Here is a 14,939-nt window from a genome sequence, read left to right on the forward strand (position 1 = left end):
AGAAAACTTAGCATTGTTAAGATGTCAATAATCCCCAAACTGGTCTATAGATTTTATGCAATTCCCATCAGAATTCCAGATGACTTCTTTGTACAAATTGACAAGCTGATTCTAAAATTCATGTGGAATTGCCAGGGACACAGAATAACCAAACCAATTCTGAAAAGGAAAAATAAAGTAGGAAGACTCACATTCTCAATTTCTAAACTTACTACAAAGCAACGGTAATCCACACTACAATGCCACATTGAGATGCGGTATGGGCTCAAGGATAAATATATAGATCCATGGAATAAAGTTGAGAGCCTGGAAATAAATGCATACATCTATGGTCGACTGATTTTTGACAAGGGTACCAAGACCATTCACTGGGGAAAGAATAGTCTTTTCAACAAATAGTGCTGGAACAACTGGCTAGCCACATTCAAAAGAATGAAGTGTACCCTTCGCACCATATACAAAAATTAAGTCAAGATGGATCAAAGACTCAAATGTAAGAGCAAAAACTATAGACTCTTAAAACAAATTTATGGGCATGTCTTCATGGTCTTAAATTTGGCCATGCTTTCTCAGATATGACACCCAAAAGCAAGAGCAACAAAATAAAAAATCGGTAAGCTGCACATCATCAAAATTAAAACTCTTGTGCTAAGGGACTTGTATCTAGAACATATAAAGAACTCTTACAACTCAATAATTTTTTTAAAACTCAGTTAAATTGGACAAAGGATCTGAATATACATTTATACAAAGAAGAGATACAAATGGCCAATAAGCATATAAACAGATAATTGACAGCATTAGTTATCAGGGATATACAAATTAAAGCCACAAGGAGATACCACTTCACACCCACTAGGATGGCTAGAGTCAAAAAGTCAAATAACAAAAGGTTTTGGCGAGGACATGGAAAAATTAAAACACTTATACACTGCCAGTGGGAATATAAAATGATGCAGCCACTTTGGAAAATAGTCTGGCAGTTCTTCAAATGGTTAAATATGGGATTACAATATGATGCAGCAATAATCCCACTCCTAAGTATATGCCCAAGAGAAATGAAAACATATGTCAGAACAGAAACTTGTAACAAATGTTTAGAGCAGCATTATTCATAATGGGCAAAAGGTGGAGACAACACAAATTGTCCATAAACTGATGAGTGGATAAATAAAATGTGGTCTATCCATGCAATGGAATATTTTTTGGCCATAGGAACAAAGTCCTGATACTCTTCTGTAACATAGCTGAACCTTAAAAACATTATGCTAAATGAAAGAAATGATTCACAAAAGACCACATACCATGTGACTCCATTTATATGAAAGTCCAGAATAGAGAAATCTATAGAAACAAAAAGTCAAGTAGTGGTTGCTTAAGGCGTGAGGTGTGGGTGGCGTTGGAGAGTGGGGTGGGGTGATAGCCAAAGAATTGGGGTTTCTTCTTGAGGGGATGGCTGCACATATCTGTGAATGTACTAAAAACCATGGAATTGCACACTTTAAAGGGTGAATTGCATGGTGTGTAAATTATATCTCAATAAAGCTGTTAAAGGAAACATACAAACAATAAGCCAAATCCATTCAAGGGGTGTATTTGATGACTTTTCAAAACATTAGAAAGCTTTGTACATCTAGTACAGATTCCTGAAGGTTTAGTTTCAGGTATCTGTTCATTTTGCAATTAATGATGATGAACAGGGAGACTGGGGTTGACACATATATGCTAATATGTATAAAATGGATTACTAATAAGAACCTGCTATATAAAAAAATAAATAAAATTCAAAAAAGAAAAGCAATTAATGAAGGCTAAAGGAGCATTCTCAGAAATTGTTACCTGGGAGCTTAGAATTTCTAGTTGTGACTCTAAGCACAAGTACAGCACCTGTCATGTCTTTCAAAGGAGGATTTATTTGTCTTATTAACAAATCAAGAGTACTGAGTTTCTATCAAAGAGAGCAGAATAAAGAAAAAAGGTTAAATGTTTTATTTGCTCAGATTGTTTAGAGAAATATGCTAGAGAATAATAGATGGATTTAAACTTCTTTAAGGGTTACTAGCACTTCAAGTTCTTCAAAAAGGAATCATACGTTAAAGTCCATTTAAAACTTGTAAGAGTGAGATCAATAACCATAAAGTAGAGGCTGAATGAGTATTTCAAGTTAAAATTCATTACTAGACCAACTACTGGCTATAAGCAATGAAACTAAATACAGAGTAAAAGAGTTAGGGATAAAAGGGAAAAAATAAATAAAGCCTGAGGAAAGAGCTGTAACAGTATCTGGATGGGGGGATGACAGAATTAATTAGGAGGCAAAACTAGAAAGAATAAACAAAAAACAAAACATGTGAAATACTTAAATGGATGCTGGAAATATGATTATTTTGATCAGATCATTTTTTACTAATTTTCTCACATGTTTACCGATGGCGGAATGTGCACATAGACAATTTTTTATCACATAATAAAATAGTTTTCAAAAATAGTAAAGTAGGTCTGGTGATTTTTTTTTTTTAAAATGCTCTCTTATACCTGCTTCCTGTTAGCAAAGAAAGGCTGAAAATTGAGATTTCAGACTTAATCATTATTTGCCCAGTCTGAAGTAATAGTGGGAGGGAATCATGTCTATAAAAGGGAGATATATACACATTAGTGGAAATGTGAATGAAAAATAGGATTACTGAATATTTGTCAATTAGAGAAAAGCCAACTTGATTTCTGCAAGAAGAAATCATGCTTGACTAATCTATAAAATTCTTTCAGGAAAAAAAAATAAACATGTGGAGAAAGGGGAAATCATGCGTGTATTTTATTCATGGAAAAATCTTTGAAATTCTTTCACACCAATAGCTGTTTTTTAATTGAGTCACCTTAGGATTAGGCAGAGGGTTTTATTATGGATAAAGAATTAGTATCAAACAGTATTAAATGGAAACATGTAAACTGTGGAATTTCCCAAGGAATCAATCCTAGTCCAATCTAATTTAATGGTTTATTATGTTTTGGAAAAGAGAGTGCACAGTAAAATCTCTAAATTTGAAAATGATACTAAATTTTTACAGGGAATGATATGCCAAAATGACAGGAATAAACTATGCAAAGTAAAAACGACGATGAATTTTGGCCTAAGTATAAGTTAAAAAACACATCAGTGGGAAAATAACCCAAGCTCTGGTTATAGATGGATTATGATTTTTAAGTCACAACGGAGCACAAGGCACTAGGCATCACTGAGGCTGATCTTTAAAGATATCTTGATGTGCTGTTGAGGTTCAAAAGGTCAACACAAGGTTACTGGAAACAAGACAACTGACATTGTTGATTATTCTATCTGTGAGAAAACTGCTGTCCCGACTGTTCTCAGCACATTTGGTTCTGAGACCCAGAGGCATGAAGAGAAGGAGCTGGCCATGCAGGATGTGCTTTTCTACCCTGTGCAGTGATTATCACATGGCATGAACATGCATGCTTACCCATAACGACAGAATGCCAGGTTGTTTGCGTCGTTGGTAAGAACCCAAATGGCATTTCTTGTCCTCTTTTAGACATCAGAAAATGGAAGGAGTGACACAGACATTTACTGAGAAACTACAATGTGAAAAGCACTTTCATTGGTGCTAGGGAAGATGCACAGATAAATTCCACAGGGTCCCTTCCTACTTGAGCTCCAAGTCTAGACAGAAAAATAAGGCCATTGCAATACAAAGGAGAGAGCAATTATGCTATATGAAAGGTATGGATGTGGGTGATCAGAAGAAGAAACCAAACACATTCATTTATTGTTCATTCAACTAACATTTGAGTAGTACTCTTCGTTCATGTATTACATCAGTATTTATTTACTGTTTACTAGATGCTAGCTATCCTTTAGGTGCTAAGGACACAGCAGTGAACAAGACAAGGAGTTAAGATAGATTTTTGTTTGTTTGTTTTAAAGGATTAAGATCAACCCGATAACATCAGGTAGACAGTGTTATGAAGAAAACAAAACAAGGAATTCCCTGGCGGTCCAGTGGTTAGGACTCCGAGCTTTCACTTCCAAGGGCCCATGTTCAATCCCTGGTCAGGGAACTAAGATCCTGCAAGCCGAATGTGATGGAGTGACTGGAGGTTGGAGGCCACTTTACATGGGATATCAGAAAAAGTCTCTCAGAGAGCTGGCATCTGACCTGACACCTGTTGATGAGAAGGAGTCTGCCACGTGAAGATGTTCAGGAAGTGTTTTCTAGGTAAAAGAAATAGCAAGTGCAAAGATCCGGAGTTGAGAAGGAGCTTGGTGTGTTTGAGAAACAGAAGAAAGACCAGGAGTAGCTGAGTGAGCCTAGAAAAGTTAGACAAACAAGGCTGGAGGAAGACCTGGTTCTTCCCTTTGCAGATCCCTCAAGCCCAACAGAAGAAAGAGAACATGTAGGCAATTACATGGGAATGTGAGGAGCACACAGGCATATGAGAGAAATTAATTTTTCTTTAAATGTGAAACAGGCATTCAAGATGATAGGTTTTGAATTATATTTTCAGAAAGAGCTAGGAACAGAAAACTGAAGAAGAAGGACTATGGACAAGGATAGTCCCCAAACACAAAAGTCCAGACAGACCTTGGGCTAAGGTCAAACTATACTGCAGGGATAGAAGCAGCAAGGGTGGGCAATGGAGGTACTGTCCAGGGCTGGAATGCTAAGCTTCTTATCCAGTAGGATTTGAGTGATTCCTGAAACATCAATCCACCCACCCTCTTTTCCACCAGAAACCTCTCAGAACTCACTGAGGTCTCAGAGTTACATTCACTTAACTTAAGCTTTTGCCCAATTAAAATGCAAAGACACTTTATAGTTAATTTTCTTGCAGGGTGTTATTAGTGCTTCATTTATTTGGGCATTTAATCTTCAAGAAGTTGAAGCACCCCTTCAAGAGGTTGAAGAAGGAATGGTAACACCTTGGTATGAATTTGTGCAGATGATTATAGCTCTTCCATCTTTATAATGAAGCAGGACATAGTAATGAGACACTTGCAACTTTTGGATCAAAACAAATTGATAGTTTTACGGAGACAGCAGAGAGGGCCATGTGAACCTAGGTTCACAGTCTGTGGAATAGCTTCCCTGTGGGACCCGAGAAAAATTACTTAATTATTTGGGGTCCCAGTTGCCTTATCTGAAAGAATGCCAGCCCAAGAGATTTAACTGGATTCGTTAAGTGAAAGTGTCTGCTGGACTCAAATGTTCAATGGTCTATCCCACTAAAGCCTGTGGCCCAAATTCCGGGTCATGACTGGGGGTTCCAGGAGGCCCAGTCTGGGTGGAGCACAGGGAATCCACAGACCCTGAGGAGAAACAGGGGATCGAGGCGGGGTCACTAGGAGAATCTAGTCCTTCTTACTATGCAAATGAGAGAAGATAGGCAAAAAAAGGAAATTTAACTTTATGCCAAAAAGGATGGAATCACTAGAGTTACTATTTTCTCCCTTCTTAATGCAGGAGGCTAACACAGACATTGGTTTCAACAGTGTTAAAATAAAATAAGGTTAAAATCATTGATTGCCAGGATTTTGATAACGAAATCCAAACGTAAGAACCACTAACTCCACTCTTCAGAATTTAAATCAGGTTAACCTCAAATCAATCCACAGTACATCCACAGGGGGAAACCATTTACACTGCCTGACCTGGGATTCTAGCAAACAAACTTTAACTGTGTAACTTCCTAGGCCTCTTTAATACCACATTAGTCTAGGTTCTCGTCAATTGTTTCTTGCCAGGAAAATGGGTTTTTAAATGGGTATCCATTTGGATATAGTTCAATGTCAGACTGAACAGGGCTTTTTGCAGGCATTGGAATGCTCAAATGTCACCAGTTACAGTCAATGCAATTTCAGTTCACGAGATTTTATTTAATGCAATTATTTAAAGAAACAAGAAGGCTGAAATAAGGATACTAGTATCAGAGGGAATGCAAAATCCATTGAAATGGCATCTACTGAAGCAGAAACCAGGTGACCTATGTTAGGCTCTTAGTTCTATTATTATTAAACTAAATGTAGGACTTAATTGGATGAAGTGACATATGTCTAATATTTTTCATTCTTATGTACACGGAACAGGTTCAAACCAGCCTAGCATAGATTCAGGTACTCACCCTGTGGATTGGCCAATTTAGTTTGAGGCAAGGAGGCACTCCAAACATACCACACTCCTTGGAAATATGTTGAGTGGTATTGATGATGGCCAGAGCTGCAGAGGGTGTCAAATGCATTTGAAAGTGAGCAGAGCCCAGGCCCGCTGCCCCCTGGGTGGGGACACACTTGATTTTAGGTGGGTGTGTTCCTTTTTGTGCTGTGCACGGAAAGTCCCCAGTGAAGGATCTCGTCCCACACAGAGCATGTCAAGATAACGTGAAGGATGCTGGAGTTGCAGCTCTTGTCTTTGTGAAAATAGTCAGAATGGTGTTGTCATTATTAGCAGCATTTGCCTTCGCTTTTTATTCTCTTTGTTTAATTTCCTTTCAGGAGGGGCAGTACCACATTGAGGTGAAAGGCAGACTCTCAGCTAGGTTCCTTGGTTTTGAATACTGGCTCTACCACTTGCTAAACAGGTGACACTGGGCAAGTCACCTAACAACCCTATGCCTCAGTTTCCCCATCTATATAATGGAGATAACAGTAGCGCCCATCTCAAAGATTTGCTGTGAGGAATTCATAAAATATAGACTGTTTATAGCAGGCCTAGCTCTAAATCAATAAATAATCAATTAGTAATCAATAAAGTTAGCTATTATTATGTTTCTGTATGGGTGATTAGAACAATAAAACATACTTACTATGAAACAATTAGTACACAAAATTAAAAAAAAAATGAATACCACCCATTACCACCCATATTCCCACTCTTCAGAGGCAATCTAAATATTTTGGTAAGGAAGTACAAGATACTTTACATGTCTAGAAATGTCCAGATTCTATATTTCCATTTGAATAAAAGGTTTTCTGGTATTAAAAGCTAGGTTGAAAATAATTTTCCCTCAGAATTTTGAAAGCATAGCTCTATTATCTATAGCTTGCAATGTCAACCTGGTTCCCCTCACAATAAGCTCAACAGTAAGAAAGTCTTATGTTCAAAGATGTGGAATATCTTGGCAACTGTTAAATGATATCGATTAAAGCTGAATAAAAGCTTATTTCACAACTCAGTAATCTCTCTCTTAGGTGTACATTCAACAGAAATGCATAAATATGTTCAGCTAAAAGTCATGCTCATGCAACACTATTCATAATAGCCCCCAAATGAAAACTACCTAAGCGCCCATTATCAGTTGAATGGATAAATAAATTGTGGGATAAAACTCTATGCAGTGATGAGACTGGACAAACTATAACTCAACAACATGAATGAATCTCACAAATATAATGTTGAGCAAAAGAAGACAGGCACTAATGAGTAGGCCCTGGTTAATTCCATTTATATAAAGAATAAAAAAACAGGCAAAATAATCTATGCTCTTAGAAGTAAGTCAGGACAGTGGTTACTTTTGGAGGGATAATGACTTAGGGCAGGAAACATGAGGGTGGCTTCTGAGATGCTAGTAATTTTCTGTTTCTTACTTTGGAAGATGGCTATAATTTGTGGAAATTCATTGAAGCTCATACGATATGTACATTTCTGCATATATATTTCAATAGTTTTCTTCTTCAATTATGAAGCTTTGATGGTAAAGTTCCAAGCATCAGCCACTAGATGAAGAAGGATTGGTGGAATAGCAATTAGAGAAATATTAGGAGGTTGTTGCCTCTCCTAGGAATGAGGTCAGTCCTGTATATAACAGGGCTGAAGCTAATTTATTGAGGAAAAGCTTGACTAAGCAAATTTGCTTTGAAGGGTAACAAGGAACTCAAGATGACAGTAGATATTTTTTCACAAAGTGAGAAACATCTATATGAAGTCAAGTAGCCATATAAATCCAGTAGAGAGTCTCCATGCCCAGTGCAGAGTAGCTAACATTTCATGAACTCCAAAGAAGGAATTTTATATATGTTATCTCTTTGAATCTTCTCAAGAGTGTTGAGGAATAAATATACTGCCCTTCATTTTACAGATGAGGAAATGGAGACTCAAACATATTAGACTCCCTGGAGATAGATGGGTATTATTGATGTCAGTCCCCTAACTGGGGTCTCAAGTTCTTTTGAAATTTGCTCTCACCACCTCTTGGATAGGCCTGTTCCACATGCAAGATGTTCTCCAGCATCCCCAGCTTTATGTCCTACCAATCTGGCAATCTAGCAAAAAGCAACGATCTTTTCCAATATCTCTGGCACAAGAGTCTGGAGAAGGTTCTGACTAACCCAAGTAGGATCATGTATTCATCCCTGGACCAACTGACATGGCCAGGGAGGAGAATTTTGTTCTCACCCTTTGTGGTTAGAGGAGATAAGATCATTTGCTAACAAATCACATGTAATGAATTTCTTACAGAGAAGAAGGGCTCTGTTACACAAAGAATGGAAAAAATTAACAGACTCCTGCTACAATGCCTAAGGAAGATCTCCTGGGAACCCAAAAACTGTTGACCAGTGAGTGCTTAAATATCACTATTTCCATGCAATATATGACTATCTTTTATTTGGGTAGCATTTCACATCAAAGAGCTTTGAAATTAATGTTCTGATTGAATTCTTACAACAAACACTGGGAATAAAAATTGTGTTCATTTCACAGATGAAGGAATAGGTCCATGAGGTTAATAATTTCTAAGGATATAAGGTTAAACTTATAAAGTAGACCCAATCTGAGACCAGGTCAGTCTTGCACCAGAGCTTGTGTTCTTTTTGCCAAACCTCTTGGCCTTCCAACATAAGCAATACTAAGTGGCTTTTCTGTGTCATATTAGGTTTTTTTAAGTTATTTTTATTAGTTATTTTTAAAGCATAGGCCATTGCTTAGGGATACTCCCTGATAAAGGTATACCACGCCTTTAAATTAGCAGCAGGCCAGTAATATTGGCTATAGAGTATCTTCCTATACATCAAAGTCCATCTTCATATTATCTTGCAATACAGTGGAATATCAAGACCTGCTGTGCCCTTGTTACTGCCCCACAGTGACCGTCATGTAGAACAGCCCACTAGCTTTTCTGTGAGGCCCAGAGCCTGCCCATGGAACAATGCACAGAGCTGCCTCAGTCTGTTTCTCCCTCCTGGCCGTACAGTTCCCAGCCTGGGGAGGTCAGAGGCTCTGCAAGCAATGTTTCCAGGGTGCAAGACCACAGGCCCAGTGGCCGTGTGTCACTGCTGCTCCCTGCTCTATCCATACCCTGTAGCTGCACAGATTTCTCAGGCATGTTGCTGATAGTGCAGAAATTCCAAATGTTGTGAAGTTCTCAAAGCACTTACTGTTGAACAAGTGTCTGTGTCGAGTTTTTGAATTCCATCTCTTTGGAATTCAGAAAACTGAGTGTCCATTCTTCAGGGTCGGTCGCAGCCTTACATCATCAACAACAAACATTCACTGAAAGCCTTTTATGTCTGGGGCTGTGAGCAGCTACCTACATCGTGTAACTGGGTCTCCTCTAGAGCCAGGGTGAGGCTCACCCTGTGACCACTTAATGCAGGTTACATGCTGCCCCCCACCACGCAAAAAGAGACGCTGATCCATGACTAACCAGCTTTTGACAAGGTGCTCCCCTGGGGAGGTAAGATGTGGGACTGCTAAATTTCTGATGAAACAGAGGTAGTCAGAGGTACAACATACTCCCAAGTGGTGAGGCATTGCCGTAGGTTGTACATGAGGTGAGTAGGAACCCAGGAAAGAATGTATTGAATGTGCACTGTCAGATATCATACAAACATTAACCACTGTAGATCATTTTCCCCAGGAAACAGACTTGGGGATGGAGGTTCATTGGGAGGTGACGTCAGCACCACTGACATCACTTCCCAGCGAGAGGGATTAAGGCAGCAGGATTGGGCAGCGGGAGAAGGAGAGTGATGATGCAGTTGCTATAGCGTCATCAGCCAGTCCCCCTATGGGAAGCCTCTAGAGCTGGGATGGCCTTTCAGAGTTGTCCTAAACTGAGGTAAAGGGGTGGGGCTTCGTGCCCTCCCTGCAAATTCAGTTGATAAATTACTGGATGCTGGCTGACCCTGAGGAGGCGGCAGAATTTGGGGTGACTGACTTCCCTCAGCTAACAGCAATTTCTGGAAGAGGCTCAGCTCTGAACAGTCAGCAGCAGGGGAGGGGGGGTCCCAGAAGGGTGATCTGGGAAGCACGTCACAGCATCCACTACATTATATTATTTAATGCACATGAAAATTCTATGAACTAGTTATTATAATGAGCATTTTAAAAGGAGGAAACTGAGGCTCAGAGAGGTCATCTAACCTCTCTAGGTGCACATAGGCAGGATTTGAATCCAGGTCAGACTGATTAAAAAATCCATACTCTTTCTCCTGCACCACCTGGCCTCAGAAGGGAAGCAAAGGGAGAAAGGAGGGAGGGGATGAAGGAACGCTGGAGGTGACCACACCCACTGCACAATTTTGTCAGAAACAGATTAGGAGATGTAGACAAAGTGGTTAAAGAGCATAGTCTCTAGACTATCATGGCTGACTTTGAGCCTCACCTGCAGTGCTTACCAATCTTGGGCAAGTATTTAACTTCTCTGTGCCTGTTTCCTGACATATAAAATGGAGATAATAATAATAATATGTGCCTCAAGGGCTATTATAAATTTTAAATGAAAGAATAAATGTAGTACCTGCCAAGGGCCCAGCACTGTGCCAAGCCTGTACTAAGCACCTGGTAAATGTTATCTACTGTTATAACATTCCATTTATGGGAACTTTTTTTTACAGTGCAGGAAATGTTTTCTTTAGGGTTCTGCTGAATCTTGCTACTACATCCAAAGAATGATGCCTCTCGCGGGGCACCATACACATGGCCTCATCACCAGTGAAGGCTCCACGGACCTGAATATTTTAAGAAGCCAATTTTTAGATGGTTAGGGTAACTTCAGAAATCTGAAAGAGAACCACATGCCAACAACTCCTAACCCTTCAATGTATAATCCTGGAGGCAGAATAAATAAAAGAGAACTGTTAAAATAGCTCTTTCTTGTCTGCCAAACAAAACACTTTTTATTGAAGTCAGCTTTTTAGAAATCTTGGACAGTGCACGAGTAGAGGTTGTTCAACTCGCAAAGAAGCCTCAAATGAGTTTTGTAATCCAAGTCCCACATCCTGGGGAGAGAGATTATTAACCATGTTGCTTCAGTTTCACCACCGCTTCCTCTGGATGGCAAAGCACAAGGAGCTAAACCCTCAGTACATGTTTCTTAGGTGTGTGGCCAGTATTTTATTACCACATACCCCCCTAGAGCCACTCAGTGACTGAAAGTGGGTTCTGCCCTCAGCTCATTTCGTCCACCATGTAGACAAATAAAAAAGGACCCAGAAAGTTAAATCAACCACTCTTTTAAAAAATCATTTTGTTTGTTTGTTTGTGGTATGCGGGCCTCTCACTGTTGTGGCTTCTCCCGTTGCAGAGCACAGGCTCCGGACGCACAGGCTCAGCGGCCATGGCTCATGGGCCCAGCCGCTCCGTGGCATGTGGGATCTTCCCGGACCGGGGCACAAACCCGTGTCCCCTGCATCGGCAGGCGGATTCTCAACCACTGCGCCACCAGGGAAGCCCCTAAAAAAATCATTTTTAAGGAGAAAATTATTTACCCAAGTGTAGTGGGTTAAATGGTGACCTCAGCTCCTCCCCATACAAATGATAGGTCCACCTGGAAGCTGTAAATGGGACTTTATGTGGAAAAAGGGTCTTTGCAGATATAATTCAGTAATTCATTCTGAATTATCTGGGTGGGCCTTATATTCAATGACAGGTGTCCTTACAAGAGAATGGTGGAGGGAGATTTGAGACATACAGAGCTCATGTGAAGATAGGCGTAGAGACTGGAATGTGCAGGAATGCCTGCAGCCACTGGAAGCTGGAAGAGGTGAGGGAGGATTCTCCCCTAGAGGCTTCAGAGTGAGTGCAGCCCTGCCCATACCTTGATTTTGGACTTCTGGCTTCTAGAACTATAAAAGGATAAAATTCTGTTGTTTTAAGCCACCAAATTGGTGGTAATTTGTTACAGCAGTCACAGGAAACTAATACACCAATTATTTCCTGTATAACCCATAAGTGTATGTGTACTACCCGTCAACATGTTTATGATTCTGTTATATATCCAATAAATTTAAAATACCAGTTTAGGGACTTCCCTGGTGGCGCAGTGGTTAAGAATCACCTGCTGATGCAGGTGACACGGGTTCGAGCCCTGGGAAGATCCCACATGCCACGGAGCAACTAACCCTGTGCACCACAGCTACTGAGCCCACGTGCCACAACTACTGAAGCCCGCGTGCCTAGAGCCCATGCTCCGCAACAAGAGAAGCCACTGCAATGAGATGCCCGCACACCGCAACGAAGAGTAGCCCCCGCTTGCGGCAACTAGACAAAGCCTGCACACAGCAACGAATATATGATGAAGCCAAAAATAAATAAATAAATTTATTTTAATAAAATACCAGTTTACATAATTCAAAAAGAGTCATGTACCACAATGTTCATTGCAGCACTATTTACAATAGCCAGGACATGGAAGCAACCTAAGTGTCCAACGACAGATGAATGGATAAAGAAGATGTGGCACATATACACAATGGAATATTACTCAGCCATAAAAAGAAATGAAATTGAGTTATTTGTAGTGAGGTGGATGGACCTAGAGTCTGTCATACAGAGTGAAGTAAGTCAGAAGGACAAAAACAAATACTGTATGCTAATACATATATATGGAATCTTAAAAAAAATGGTTCTGAAGAACCTAGGGGCAGGACATGAATAAAGACACAGACATAGAGAATGGACTTGAGGACACGGGGAGGGGGAAGGGTAAGTTGGGATGAAGTGAGAGAGTGGCATGGACATATATACACTACCAAATGTAAAATAGATAGCTAGTGGGAAGCAGCCACATAGCACAGGGAGATCAGCTCGGTGTTTTGTGACCACGTAGAGGGGTGGGATAGGGAGGGTGGGAGGGAGATGCAAGAGGAAGGGGATATGGGGATATACGTATACGTCTAGCTGATTCACTCTGTTATACAGCAGAAACTAACACACCATTGTAAAGCAATATATTCCAATAAAGATGTTAAAAAAAATACCAGTTTAAAAAACTATGACCCAATTTTTACTTTTACACATTACATGACAATTATGCATTGCTCAATGAGTGTTTGGTCTATACATATTTTTCAGAAAAAAAAGAAAAAAAGAGTTAGAAGGCTTTATACCCATACATGCACTTGTGGATAGGCCTCAGACCCTATCCTCCTGTCTAGATTTGAGGAAGTCACTTCTAGGATTGTGGGATTGGGCCAGTCTCCATCCATGGTGTGGAAATATCTACTTCTTTTCCCCTCAACAGGCCCAGACCAGAGATCAAACATTCACAGGAGACATTCATAGGCAGGAACATTGTTCAGTGAAGTGGGCCCCACAGAAGATATGCAGGCATTTTGAGGACTGTGGCAAACTGAGAAGAGCATCCTTGTCTCATATTAGAGCGTCAACTCAGCTCTAACGGCTTGTTGTTCATAAGGAGCCAGGTTGAATGTTACCAAATCTGATTTTTCAAGAGACACTGGAAATTCAGAATTTTTACACAAAATCTCCTGTTTTTTAAATGTGGGCTTCTAAATCAAATTCTCCTGAAACATTTTTAGGCCAAATAAAACAGAAGCTCAGATCTCTAGGTTTCCACTTGTGATTTAGACCTTTATAAATAAAGGCCATCTGACTCTTCCCAGAGGATAAAAGAAATCTAGGCCCCAGAACATCATGCCTGAGTTCCTTCATTGGAAGAGATACTGAAAAATTCCTTTCATTCTTTGCTGATCAGCCTACAGCCTTGAACACAAGATAAGTTATGTAATCAAGTTGTTCTGCCACATTAAGTCTTTCATAAATTGCCCTGCTAAGTAAGCACTGTGCCAGGCATATGGTAAATGCACAATGAATAGTAGCTATTGTCTTTGATATGATGGGTATGAATTTTCCCCTCTTCCTTTGGAGAACAATTTTCTTCCCCTCCCCTCCACCCAAGAATAGAGATGGGGTAGGATAAGTGGTACCCAGAAAATGGTGGAAAAGCATCTATTCCTCGGGCTACCACAGTGGCAGATGGACCAAGCCTGCAGGATCTGTTCAAAGGCACGTGGTCCTATTCACTCCATTACCCTCAATGCCAAGCAGAACCATAGGAAATGTCCCTCGTGGCACCAAAGGCAACAACTTTTAGTGGTAACTCTAGTCCCCAGCTCTGCTGCTCTCCATCCCCATCAAAAGTCCTGTCCCTTCTGGAGGACAACTAGGGAGCAGCTGGTCCAATTGGCCCCCTTCAGACCTTGGGGCCCCTCTGTCTCTAGGACAGCTCCCCTCCAACACCTGTGGAAGCCTAAGGTTTGGGGGGTTGGGTGAGGAAAAGGCTTTTAGTTCCCCTCGGAAACAAAAGCAGGCCCACTACCCAGGCTGCTTAGAGGAGTGGGTCAAGGACCAAGAGGGAGAAATTCCTCTCAGTTTTTGGTTTTGTTTTGTTTTCTTACAACAGGAAACAACAAAAAGTAATCTCGATGAATCAAGAAACCATTTTATTGTGTTAGGGAGAAATGCCCCTAAAATTCAGATCTCTGGCTGCCATTAGCAAAGCCAATAAGCCAAATAGTGCCCAGGAATAGAACAATAAACCAAAGACACAGAGAGGCATTTAGATTGGGAAGGACTACAGAACACTCTCCATCCTGGGATCCTCAAAATTTTAGTCTCCTGGGTCTAGAGGAAAGCCTCTTGGAGCCAGAATATATAGCTTCCACGCCTGAGACAATGATAGCCTCC

The sequence above is a fragment of the Kogia breviceps genome, chromosome 17 (assembly GCF_026419965.1).
Source record: "Kogia breviceps isolate mKogBre1 chromosome 17, mKogBre1 haplotype 1, whole genome shotgun sequence".
NCBI classification, from domain to species: domain Eukaryota; kingdom Metazoa; phylum Chordata; class Mammalia; order Artiodactyla; family Physeteridae; genus Kogia; species Kogia breviceps.